The 13,041-nt window shown below is 48.5% G+C and overlaps 1 non-coding gene and 1 pseudogene across 1 annotated transcript; one reads left to right on the plus strand and one right to left on the minus strand.

The window, feature by feature from the left end:
• The window catches only part of LOC107109782, a 100,211-nt pseudogene that overhangs the window by 5,593 nt on the left and 81,577 nt on the right, over positions 1-13,041 (minus strand).
• On the plus strand, positions 12,481-12,552 carry TRNAW-CCA. Its single transcript has one exon. It is a non-coding gene; the product is annotated as a tRNA-Trp (tRNA).

Below are 13,041 nucleotides of genomic sequence, written 5' to 3' on the forward strand. Positions count from 1 at the left end.
AGACAGACAGACAGACAGACAGAAAGACAGAAAGACAGAAAGACAGAAAGACAGAAAGACAGAAAGACAGAAAGAAAGAAAGAAAGAAAGAAAGAAAGAAAAGAAAGAAAGAAAGAAAGAAAGAAAGAAAGAAAGAAAGAAAGAAAGAAAGAAAGAAAGAAAATTCTTCCTGTCCTGAGTTGATTGCCTTTGAGCATCTTTATGTAACCTAAGACCATAAGAAAAGCCCTCCTGGGTCAGACCAATAGTCCATCGAGTCCAGCATCCTGTCTCACACAGTGGCCAACCAGTTCTTCTGGATGACCAACAACAGGGCAGAGAGGCCAAGGCCTTCATAAAAAAAATAAGGAGAGAGCCCTGCTGGTTCAGAGCAATGGTCAATCTAATCCAGCATCCTGTCTCACACAGGGGCCAACCAGTTCCTCTGGAGGGCCAACAACAGAGCAGAGAGGCCTTCATAAGAACATAAGGAGAGTTCTGCTGGATGAGACCAATAGTCCATCTAGTCCAGCATCCTGTCTCACACAGGGGCCAACCAGTTCCTCTGGAGGGCCAGCTAGAGGGCATAGAGGCCAAGACCTTCCCCTGATATTGCCTCCTGGCTCTGGGATTCAGAGGTTTAGTGCCTCTGAATGTGGAGGTTCCCCTCAGCCACCATAGCCAGTAGCCATTGATACACTTCTCCTCCATGATCTATCTAATCCCCTCTTAAAGCTGTTTATTCCTGTGGCCATCACTACATCCTCTGGCAGCGAATTCCACAAGTACATAAAAGTTTCTGTTGCATCTAACTTTAAATACAAATGTGTCTTCTACAGATGTACACTCTGCGCATCTATTTTTTTCTTTTTTCTTCCTTTTTGGGATTGTGTTTTTTTATTGTTTTCCCTGGAGAAATACATCATCTGTTTACAAAAATAGCTCTTGAAAAATACGAGGAGTACAGATACTACAAAACAAAGCAACTCCAGTCATGAGACACCTACGTACATCATGCGAAAGCAACAGTCTGATCTCCAGGTTATGAAAACTAGAGTTAAAAAGTCACTATACAGAAAAGGTTCCAAGTTTCCAGCTTGGCAAAACTCGGTTTTGCAAGATACATGAAACATTTTAATACAATTGGGTGGGGGGAAGAGAGGATTTCCTGACACATAAACAAAACGAGACTAAATTTTGTGCCAGGGAAGTTCAATCTAAAGTCCATATCTACACAAAACACACAGACAGCTTGTACTCTTCAATTGTTAGTTAAACCTTTTGGACTGGGTGGTGGGCGAGAGCAGGGAGGGGAGGCGAGGTGCTGGGGCCATGTTCGGTGGGGTGGAAGGTTTGACCACAGGAGGTTGCATAGGGTCCAGGGCAAGAATTCTGTATACTAGACATTGTAGACGAAAGGGCAGGAAATAAAATCTTGGTTACTGCACAGCTTGGGGAGGTAAGGGAATAAGCTACTATCTCTGACTTTGGAAAATTAACTTAGAGGGAAGGGTGGGGGAAGAGAAAATAATTTTACTTTAACATGGAAATGCACACGTAGGAGGACTGAGCACAATACAAGGGAGGTAAAGGTAAAGGTAAAGGTAAAGGTTCCCTTGCTCGAAAGCCAGTCGAGTCCGACTCTAGGGTTGCGGTGCTCATCTCCGTTTCAAAGCCGAAGAGCCAGCACTGTCTGAGACGTTTCCGTGGTCATGTGGCCAGCATGACTAAACATCAAGGTACACGGAACGCTGTGACCTTCCCACCGAAGTGGTCCCTATTTATCTACTTGCAATTTCTTGCTTTCGAACTGCTAGGTTGGCAGGAGCTGGAACTAGAGACGGGAACTCACTCCGTCATGTGGCAACTCGGGTCTCGAACTGCTGAACTACCGACCTTCCACAGCCTGCAGTTCAGCGCCTTAATCACTTGAGCCATCACAGCTCCTTAATACAAGGGAAGGAAGTTATTAAACATGCTGATCAGAAAATATGGGAAGGGCAACTTACTCATTCCATGTACTGTGCCCATCTAATGAAGGGGCCTCTGTCTCAGAAAAGCCTATGTCAGGATAATTTGTGTTAATCTTTAAGGGTCCTGACCTGGGTGACCCAGCCTAGCCCAATTTTGTCAGTTCTCGGAAGCGAAGCGAGGCCAGACCTGGTTAGTATTTAGATGGGAGATTACCAAGGAAGTCCATGCGGAGGAAGGCAAAAGCAAACCACCTCTGAACGTCTCTTGCCTTGAAAACCCTCTCATAAATTGGCTGCGACTCAATGGCACTTCACAGGCACACAGTCTTTAAGGTGCCTCAGACTCCTGCTTTATTTCAAGGCCAAATCCAGGTCCTGTAAACAAGGAAGAGGAGCCCAAAGGGTTCTGCGTACACCTCCACCGATGATTCTTCCCTTACCTGAGGTGGATCCATAGCGGCCTTTTCCACTCTGGCCCAAAGAGTAGAGAATCCAGAATGTGATTCCAATGCTCTCCCACTGCCTGCGAGGGAGACAAAAGGAGACGGGAAAACTTTCAACCTTCACACACTTTTAGCATTCCTCTTCTTAGTAGAATCTGAATCTGCCTTCCCAGTTGGGATCAAGGAACTAGGTTTGATCGAGAAAAACCCAAATGGAGTGAGCCAGATGTTGATCTATTTTTCTCCACGCTTCCCTTTTAACATTTCGCCCACATGTCTGGACAGGCCTTCCCTTCACACACACACACCCATTCTTCTTTTCCAAATGTCAGCAACCCTTTATAAGACAGCCAGGGTGGCGTAGAAGTTCAGGAAATACACGCATAACATTTCTTTATATCTATATATCCGTGCACCGGGGGCACCTGGGGGGGAGGGAGATGTTTGTGCGCACGTGGGGAGGTCCCCACGTCTGCACAAAAATCCGAAAACTTCAAAAAAAATCGGGGGATACTTAAATCCCCCCGAAACTGACAGAGCGTCCCCTGCGCATGCGCAGGGAACGCTCTGCCGGCGCCCTCGCCGCCGCCTCACAGCCGCTTTGCGGGGGAGGGGGAAAGCGCCGATGCCCGGTGGCTATGAGCCGCGCGGGCCTCGCTCTCCAGCCAGGGGGCGGGGGCTGGGGGGGGAAGCGCCGAGGCCGGCTAAATGCAGAGCTCCGCCGCCCCGCTCCGCCCCCCCCCGCGAGTTTCACGGGTCGTCTGGCTTGTATATATATAAATGTGTGTCACTTCCATCAAAGAAATTTTATGCGTGCATTTCTGGATGTGTGTCATTGTAATATAAAGAATATTGACCACTGAGGAAGGCCCGAAGGGGCTGAAACGCGTATGGTTCTTAGGTCAAAATATTTTATCCATCTATTGCATTTGCATAATAACTAACTTGGTTGTATAAGCCTTTTAAGTCTGAGACTTAAACTATTTCTTTTTACCACAGTATGTTTTAGCTATGTGTACACCCTAATAAACCTTTGTATTTTTATATAATATAGTTGTTAGCTTGACCCTCTTAATTCACAGCTGATTTTGGGTTGAGTTTCCTCCCCCCCCCCTTTCAGTTTCTTAACTCTTAACTTAAGAGCCAGTTTGGTGTAGTGGTTAAGTGCGCGGACTCTGATCTGGGAGAACCGGGTTTGATTCCCCACTCCTCCACTTGCACCTGCTGGTGTGACCTTGGGTCAGTCACAAGCTCTGGCACAGCTGTCCTTGGAAAAGAGCAGTTTCTGTCAAGAGTTCTCTCAGCCCCACCCACCTCACAGGGTGTCTGTTGTGGGGAGGGGGAAGGGAAAGGGAGTTTGTAAGCCGCTCTGAGACTCCAAGTGAAGGGCGGGCTATAAATCCAATCTCTTCTTCTTCTTCCTTCTTCTTAAGAATCAGGGGAAGGCCTTGACCTTCTATGCACTGTGGTTGGCCCTCTAGGGGAACTGGTTGGCCACTGTGAGAGACTGGAGACTGGACTAGATGGGCAACTGGTCTGATCCAGCAGGGCTCTTCTTATGTGTGTGTGAATGGCTGTGCTGCAAAGGACACTCTCCTTTTTTTTGCACTTTCTTTTTTGAAAAGGAGCTTCGTCCTATGTTGAAACCTCGAATGACAAAAAGCCCCTTCCCTGAAAAAAGAACCCCAACTGGACTTGCTTGGGAAGGGGTGGGGGTTGGTTGGGCAGGGCTGGGTCCAAATCCTTTATATTTTCCTTGAGATTTTAGCTGGATTCTGCAAGAGCAGGTCGAAGGACCGTCACTTTCCTGGGAAGAATGCCACTTGTTAATGATCAATAGGAGTGTGTACAGAAAGAGCTGCCAAAGTAGGAGGGATTTTAACAGGGTCATGTAAGGAAAGAAGGGAAGGTGGATCTTTGGCTGACCTGAGAAGCTCCGGGGGGCCGTTCTGAATCTCGAGGGCTTGGATCTGACTGTGTAGCCGATCCCTTCAGAGACCCAGAGAAGACACAGATTACCTGAGGGGGACGGGTGCACTTTCCTACAAAATGCTCCCCAGTAATGACTGCCTCAGAATGCAAGAACTACCCCCACCCCCTAATCAAATCAGGGGTTCTTCACAGTCTCTTATGGAATTTCAACCTTTCTAGCAGCCTTGGCAGAAGCAGTCTCCTCTTTCTCCTCTTTCTGTTTTCTGTTGCTTTGTAGTCTCCATTGTTTAAATTCCTATTTTGTACTTAATGTATACCTTCTTTCTCCTGAGGGGGAGCCCCAGTGCAGTTTGCATAATTCTCCTCTCCTTCATTTTGTCCTGACAACAACCCTGCAAGGTGGGCCAGGCTGAGAATGTGCGTCACTGGACCCAGAACGCCAAGCTTTTGTGGCACAGCAGTGATCTGAACCCGGGTTTTCCAGGTCCTAGTCCGAAACTCTAAAGCACTACAGCACACTGTGCAGCTTGCGTAACTGCACAGAATCCCATCTCTTCTCTCTCTCTTCTTCTGACTTCCTTGGGGGGTCTCCCATCCAAATACTGCCGGGGGATGACCACAGAGCTGGAAGGGGGCATACAGGCCATCTGGTCCAACCCCCCTGCTCAAAGCAGGATCAGCCTAGAGCCAGGGTGGCCAAACAGTGGCTCGGGAGCCACATGCTGCTCTTTCACACATATTGTGCGGCTCCTGCCAAGGGCGGCTGGGGAAGCTAAATATCATTAGCAAGCAAATATCATCGGACAAATAAAGATCATTATCAATATCTGCTTTTGCCACTTTTGTTATTATTTTTGGCAGTCTCATTTAATGTTCATAAAAAGCAAATGTGCGTACTTCCCCAATAAAAATGTGTAATATTTGTTCACGTCTTGTGGCTCTCAAACATCTGACGTTTATTCTGTGCGGCTCTTATGTTAACCGAGTTTGGCCACCCCTGTCCTAGAGCATCCCTGGCAAGTGTTTGTCTAGCTGCTGCTTAAAGACTGCCAGTGCGGGGCACAACTCTTAGTGTAAAAAAGTTTTTCCTAATATCCAGCTGGTACTTTCCTGCCCTTAATTTAAACCCATTCTTGCAAGTCCTCTCCTCTGCTGCCAACAGGAACTGCACCCTGCCCTCCTCTAAGCGACAGCCCTTCAAATACCTAAAGAGAGCAATCCTGTCCCCCCTCAACCTCCTCTTCTTCATACTAAACATTCCCAAGTCCCTCAAGCCTTTCCTCATAGGGCTCGGTCTCCACACACACCCCATCATCCTCGTCACTTTCCTCTGCACCCGCTCCGTTCTGTCCACACCCTTTTTGAAGTGAGGCCTCCAGAACTGCACACAATACTCCAGGTGCAGCCTGACCAATGCAGTGTACAGCGGGAGTTTGACATTTTGCGATCTGGATATTATGCCTCTGTTGATACAACCCAAGATCGCATTAGCCATTTTTGTCGCTGCATCACACTGGCTGCTCATATTTAACTTTTGGTCCACCTGTACCCCAAGATCTTGTTCACACACACACTGCTACCCAGAACCATATCCCCCATCCAGTATGCGTGTTCCTCATTTTTGTTACATCAGTCACCTGGTACATTCTGCAATCAACCTTTCCCCTAAATTTTTGTTTACATAGGAGAGATTAGAGTTAGATGTGACATGCCTGCTGAGGATCACATAAAAAAAACAGCTCAAGAAGTTTAGGAATCAGAAGAGAAGGTCAGCAACAGGTGTGAAGAGAAAAGGGAGAAAGCAAGATTGTTAAGGGCATCAGACCAGGGCCGGCCCCAGCTTATTTTGCACCCTAGGCGAGGATCCCTTCTGGCGCCCCCCCCCCCGGTGCACCCACCAATTTTAAAAAATAAATGCATTTTAGGAAGAATAATCAAGAAACTCCCAGAGGATGGGGCCGGGTTCAGTTTGGCGCCCCTAAGGGCCGTCCTGCTCTAGGCGACCGCCTAGTTCGCCTAGTAAGTGAGCCGGCCCTGCATCAGACAGAGGGAGCGACATACTGGAGAACCAGTGTGGTGTGGTGCTTAAGAGTTTTGGTCTAGTGTCTGAAAAACCCAGGTTCAAATCACTGCTGTGCCACAGAAATTTGGTGTTCTGGGTCCAGTGACACACATTCTCAGCCTGACGCACCTTACAAGGTTGTCATAAGGACAAAATGAAAGAGAGGAGAATTATGCAAGCTGCGCTGGGATACCACTAGGGAGAAAGATGGTATACATTAAGTAAAAATGCAAATTTCAAAAACGGATACAAAGCAACAGAAAACAGAAAGAGGAGAAATAGGAGACTGCCTCTTCCAAGGTTGCTAGAAAGCCCAAAATTCCATAAGGGATTGTGAGGAACCCCTGATTTGATTAAGGGGCGGGGGGGGGGGCTCTTGCATTTTTAGGTAGCCATGGGCCCTACGGGGACATTTTCTAGGAAAGTGCGCCTTCTCCCTCAGGTAATCTGTGTCTTCTCTGGGTCTCTGCAGGGATCTGCTACACAGTCAGATCCGAGCCCTGATTGTTACCGCTTGCTATTGGAATTGTCTGTTTTTATTTTAAAGTTAAAGTGTTAAAAGTTATTCTATTTTTTTCTGTACTGTTGCATATCTTATTGAATAAAAAGGGGGGGGAAAGAAAAGGAAAAAAAAAGACCCGAGCCCTTGAGATTCAGAACGGCACCCCGGAGCTTCTCAGGTCAGCCAAAGATCCACCTTCCCTTCTTTCCTTACATGACCCTGTTAAAATCCCTCCTACTTTGGCAGCTCTTTCTGTACACACTCCTATTGATCATTAACAAGTGGAATTCTTGCCAGGAAAGTGACGGTCCTTCGACCCGCTCTGCAGAATCCAACTAAAATCTCAAGGAGAATAGAAGGGATTGGGACCCACCCCAACCAAACCCCACCCCTTTCCAGGAATTTCCTCCCATGCAAGTGAAGTTGGGGGGGGGGTTGGGGGGAGGGGCTTTTTTGTCATTCGAGGTTTCAACATAGGACGAAGCTCCTTTTCCAGAAAGAAAATGCAAAAAAAGAGTCTCCTTTGCAGCACAGCCATTCACACACACATAAGAACATAAGAAGAGCCCTGCTGGATCAGACCAGCACCCTGTCTCACACAGTGGCCAACCAGCTCCTCTGGAGGACCAACAACAGGGCATAGAGGCCGAGGCCTTCCCCTGATATTGCCCATCGATAGACTTCTCCTCCAGGAATCTATCCAATCCCCATTTAAAGCTGTTTATTCCTTTGGACATCACTCTGTCCTCTGGCAGCAAATCCCACATTTTAATCACTTTCTGTGTAAAGTAGTCTTTCCTTTTGTCCTTCCCGAGCCTACTGCCCATCAGTTTCATTGGATGTCTTTGAGTTCTCGTCTTTTGGGACAGGGAGAAAAATTTCTCATGGTCAGCTCTCTCCACCCCATGCCTACTTTTATCAACCTCCTTCATGCCCCCCCCCATCACTTTTCTAAACTGAAAAGTTCCAGGCTCTTCAGCGTTTCCTCCTAGGAAAGGTGCTCCAATCCTCTAATCATCTTGGTTGCCCTCTGCTGTACTTTTTCCAGTTCTGCAATGCCCATGTTGAGATACGGTGACCAGAACGGTACACCCTGTTCCAAATGGGGCCTCGCCATAGATCTACACAGGGGTATTACAATATCAGCCGTTTTATTCTCAATCCCTTTCCTAAGAATCCCTTTTCACTGCTGCAGCACACTGGGTCGACGCTTTCCTTGAGCTGTCCACTACGATCCCAGGATCTTTTCCCCTCTCCGACTCAGCAAGTTCAGACCCCATCAGCCTATCCTTCAAGCTGGGTTTTTTTGTCCACAATGTGCATCACTTGACACTTACCAACATTGAACTTCATTTGCCACATTGTTGCCCAGTTCGTGGAGGTCCAGCCCTTCACACACGCACTTTCTCTGTGAAAAGACCCTGAGCAAACCGGCGAAAGCACCGAGAAGCTATTCCAGAAGAATGTGCAATAGCAACAACGCAGCTCCGCAGCCGCATCCCCACTGGACTGAATGCATAATCCCACTTCAGTGCTTTCTTAAAGGAGCAGGCAGATTTATTCCCTATAGCTCACCTCCCAAATGTTGCAATTTAATTTCTTCTTCTTCTTCTTCTGTTCCCCTCCTCAGCCAAGCGGACTTACGAACCCCAATTTCCAACTCCCCCAAATAGGCGGAAGAGGAAGGGGCATTGGGGGGGGCGGTGGCTGCAGAGACAGGGAAAGGCGAGAGATGCCCGGGCGGACCCTCTCTTCCGGTTCCCATTGCACACGAGAAAATCCTCACCATATGCGTGACAGCAGCGCGCAGGCAGCGAAGGACAGGCGACACTCTGGGATACCTAATTGGGGTTGCTCATCGCACGGCCACGTTCGACTGGGAACCGGAAGTGTCTCTGTGGGCAGAAGGAAGCCCTGATCCTTCGGGCCATTGAGGCTTTGCAAGGGGCAAGGCTGCAGATTTCTTACTGACAGCCCAGACGTACCAAACCCCAATGGACATGAGTGCTGGATGGGCGGGCAGTGAAGGGATCGCCTGCCCCACCCCACTTCCCCCCTCCAAAAACAACAACACCACCTACACGTGCAAAATGAATCTCGAAATCCTTTCACTGCCAAATTCCTCTGGATTTAGTTTGGCCTGGAGAAATTCAAGCCGCTTGCGAGATGTTTGCTTATTTACTTGACTCCAGTGGCACCTCTAAGACCAACAAAGTTTTATTCTGGGAAAGCTTGTCCCCAGCAGGGCTTTTTTTGTAGAAAAAGCCCAGCAGGAACTCGTTAGCATAATAGGCCACACCCAATAGCAGAAACTCATTAGCACATTAGGCCACACCCCTGATAGCACCACTCATTAGCATATTAGGCCACACCCACATGTTACCAGAAGTGTGGTCATCCAGCCACACCCACCTTTTGCTTCTTATTCTGTTTACCTTGTTTGTTGTCAAAACCCAGGGCCTTTTTTTGTAGCAGGAACTTCTTTGCATGTTAGGCCACACACCCCTAATGTAGCCAATCCTAATGAGTTCCTGCTGTTGGGTGTGGCCTATTATGCTAATGAGTTCCTGCTGGGCGTGGTCAACTCGGGAGCCAGCCGGAACTCCATTCCTGTGAGTTCCTGCCCAAAAATAGCCCTGGTCTCCAGAAGGTAGTTGTGCACTTTCTGCATTGTGCAGGAGGTTGGACTAGATGACCCTTGAGGTCCCTTCCAACCCTATGATTCTAAAGGTGCCCCTGGACTAAAACTGTGTTCTGCTGCTGCAGACCAATAGGGCTACCCACCTGAATCGACTTTCCCCATAGTCCGCTTTTCTTGTTGATGACTTGAGGCGGGTTACACAACGACCAAATAATGCAATGAAAGTATTCATGTATAATCTGCTTTTCTAACTAGGACTCAAGAGGGATCACACAATTAAGAAGAGGGGACATTCAATAAATAATGAAATAGGATTTGGGTTGTAGATGCAACCAGAGGTCTAAAAAACAGAACTGAAGCAAAGCATTGTTGCTGAGACTGAGAGGAGAAAGGATCCTCGTGGATAGCTCAAGGAAAGTCCCCACCCGGTGTGCTGCAGTGGTGAAAAAGGGCAAACTCTACTTTAGGGATTATTAGGAAAGGGGCTGAGAATAAAACGACCAATGTAACACCCCTGTATGGTTCTATGGTGCAGCCTCATTTGGAATACTGAGTACAGTTCTGGTCACTGTACCTCCAAAAGGACATTGCAGAGCTGGAAAAAGTACAGAGGGAGGGCGACCAAGAGGATGAGGGGGTTGGAGCACCTTCCCTAGGAGGAAAGGCCGAAGCGTCTGGGACTTTTCCATTTAGAAAAGAGACGACTAAAGGGGGGGACATGATAGAGGTTTATAAAATTACGCACAGGGTGGAGAGAGTTGACAAAGAGAACTTTTTCTCCCTCTCCCAAAGTAATAGAACTAGAGGGCTTCCAATGAAGCTGATGGGCAGTAGGCTCGGGAAGAACAAAAGGAAAGACTACTTTACATAGAAAGTGATTAAAATGTGGAATTTGCTGCCAGAGGACGGAGTGATGTCCAAAGGAATAAACAGCTTTAAAAGGGGGTTGGATAGATTCCTGGAGGAGAAGTCTACCAGTGGCTCCTAGCCATGGTGGCTGAGGGGAACCTCCACATCCAGAGGCACTAATCCTCTGAATCCTGGAGCCAGGAGGCAATATCAGGGAAGGCCTCGGCCTCTATGCCCTGTTGTTGGCCCTCCAGAGGAACTGGTTGGCCACTATGTGAGACGGGATGCTGGACTAGATGGACTATTGATCTGATCCAGCTATGGTTGTGTTGTGTACCGAGTACGCGCGGTCAGGTCTGCACGTGGCCATGCAAAGGGCCCTAGCTTGGCTCATAGAGACAATAGCCCAAACGGATCCTAGCACACACCTATCAGAGGGCTAGGATCCGAAAAGGGACCAATGGGACTCCAGTGCACTGTAAATAGCCTATCACGGGTGTGGGTGGGTGTTTGGGTGTGGTTTACATCGGGATAGAAGCTGGCCTCGGGCCAGACTAAGCAGCTCCAGTTATCCTGTAACCTAATAACGTATGAGCTGAAATCACTCCTCAATGCATCAGCCTCAGTACTTTATAGAGAAGAAGAAGAAGAAGAAGAAGAGAAAGAAGAGATTGGATTTATACCCTGCCCTTCACTACCTCTCCCCACAACAGACACCTGTGAGCAATGTTCCCTAAGCTGTGGAGTCTTGGGAGCAAAAATTCTGCTTTGTGAGCTACTGGCATTACAGTTGTGAGTGAGCGATTTGGCTACTGCATGAATTAGTTTGCTCTGGAGCCATCCTTCCTGAGCTAAGACAAAAATCTGTGAGCCGGAGGCTAAAAAACTGTGAGCTAGCTCACACTAACTCAGCTTAGAGGGAACACTGCCTGTGAGGTAGGTGGGGCTGAGAGAGCTCTGACAGAAACTGCTCTTTTTCAAGAACAGCTCCTTATCAGAGCTACGGCTTGCCCAAGGCCATCCAGCCAAGTGCAAGGAAAGGAGTGGGGAATCAAACCCGGTTCTCCCAGATTAGAGTCCGCGCACTTAACCACGACTCCGAACTGGCTCTCACCAGTTGCCAGGCAGGGGAGGGCAACCTTCCCTTTAAATGGCTGGGGGAAAGCAGGGACTGCTGGTGCCTGCCCTGCAAGTGGCAAGTTCGCTGCTTGCAGAGCAGGCACAAGTGGCCCCCACTTCAAAAGAGTGTGCACTGCGCACGCACTCCCTACAAGCACTGAGATCGTTGCTTGCAGGGCACACGCTGGCGGCCCCCACTTGAAAAGAGTGGGTGCCGCGCATCCTGCCCTACAATTGGCAAATTCCCAACCAACCAACCAATGGCCAGCTGGCTGACATCTGGAAGCAGCCTAAAAATCCGGGGATCCCTGCCCCCACCTGGAGACTGGCACCCCTCGATCCAGTGGTTCTCTTCTTATGTTCTTATTATACTCCAATGAAGTCCCTCCGCTCCCCAAACCCTGCCCTTTCCAGGCTCCACCCCCAAAATCTCCAGGTATTTCCCAACCTGGAGGTGGCAACCCTTCCAAAACAGGAGGAAAGGGATCACATGGGATTTGAAGTCACCAAAAAAACTAAGCGGTCCCACTGCTTCAGCTAAGAAAGAAGCTCACTGTGACCCTCCCACCCTGGTGCTGAACCCAACTGCACATGTCCCAGCCCCACCTGGAAATGGGGCCCAGCTCTCACTGGCTGCAGCACACTGGGCCCCCTCTCAGGGCAAGAGGCACAAAAGCAGCTCTGGCATGATTCAAACTCGCCCCCTTTGAATGGCTGACTCAAGCCTTTCCTTGTGTCTCTGAGAACAGCAGGCAAGTTTTAAATAAAAAATGATGAGCAAAAAACCAGAAACAAAACAGGACAACACAGACTTCACTGCTGCACCACAAAGTGAGAGACGTGCACACACACCTTGGGCATATTTTTCTCCACCCACCGCACACAGCCTCAAGCTGCGCGCACCCCCTCCCCTTGGCCCCTTTCTTCCACCACATCTTGGCCGTGGGTGCCTGGGCAGCTGTACCATCAGGCCAGCTTGTGACCCTGTGGCGCAACGGTAGCGCGTCTGACTCCAGATCAGAAGGCTGTGTGTTCAAATCACACCAGGGTCAGGAGCCTTGAATTTCTTTTTCTCTCAGCCTCTGACTGAGGTTTAGAAGGAAAAGGAAAAAACCTGAGCTAGGCAGGACTAAAACCTACAGCCTTCTGGTCTTAAGTCAGGCACAATAGCCTCTATGCCACCAGTGCTGATGGACTGCATGTCTTGTCAAAGGAAGCCATTACAGGCTTGAAAGGCCTGAAGACTCCAGACACTCAGGAGACAGACTCTAAAGGGAAATGTTAAATGTTAATGCCTCATATGTTGGTGGAGCATGAAGACTTAGCACCAAGAGTTTGAAGTTCAGGCCACCGTAAACAAGCCATGAGTAAAAGACTGCCAAGAACAAACAGAACAAGAATTTGCTGTCAGAAGAAAGGAAATAAGGGGTGATGATGATTATTTATTAATTGCCCTACCCCAGTGGCTCTAGGCAGTGTACAGAACACAAAGCAGTAAAATTCATATATAACTCGGTACAGGGCTATTTTTGGGCAGGAAT

The sequence above is a fragment of the Gekko japonicus genome, unplaced genomic scaffold (assembly GCF_001447785.1).
Source record: "Gekko japonicus isolate JY-2015 unplaced genomic scaffold, Gekko_japonicus_V1.1 scaffold2279, whole genome shotgun sequence".
Taxonomy (NCBI): domain Eukaryota; kingdom Metazoa; phylum Chordata; class Lepidosauria; order Squamata; family Gekkonidae; genus Gekko; species Gekko japonicus.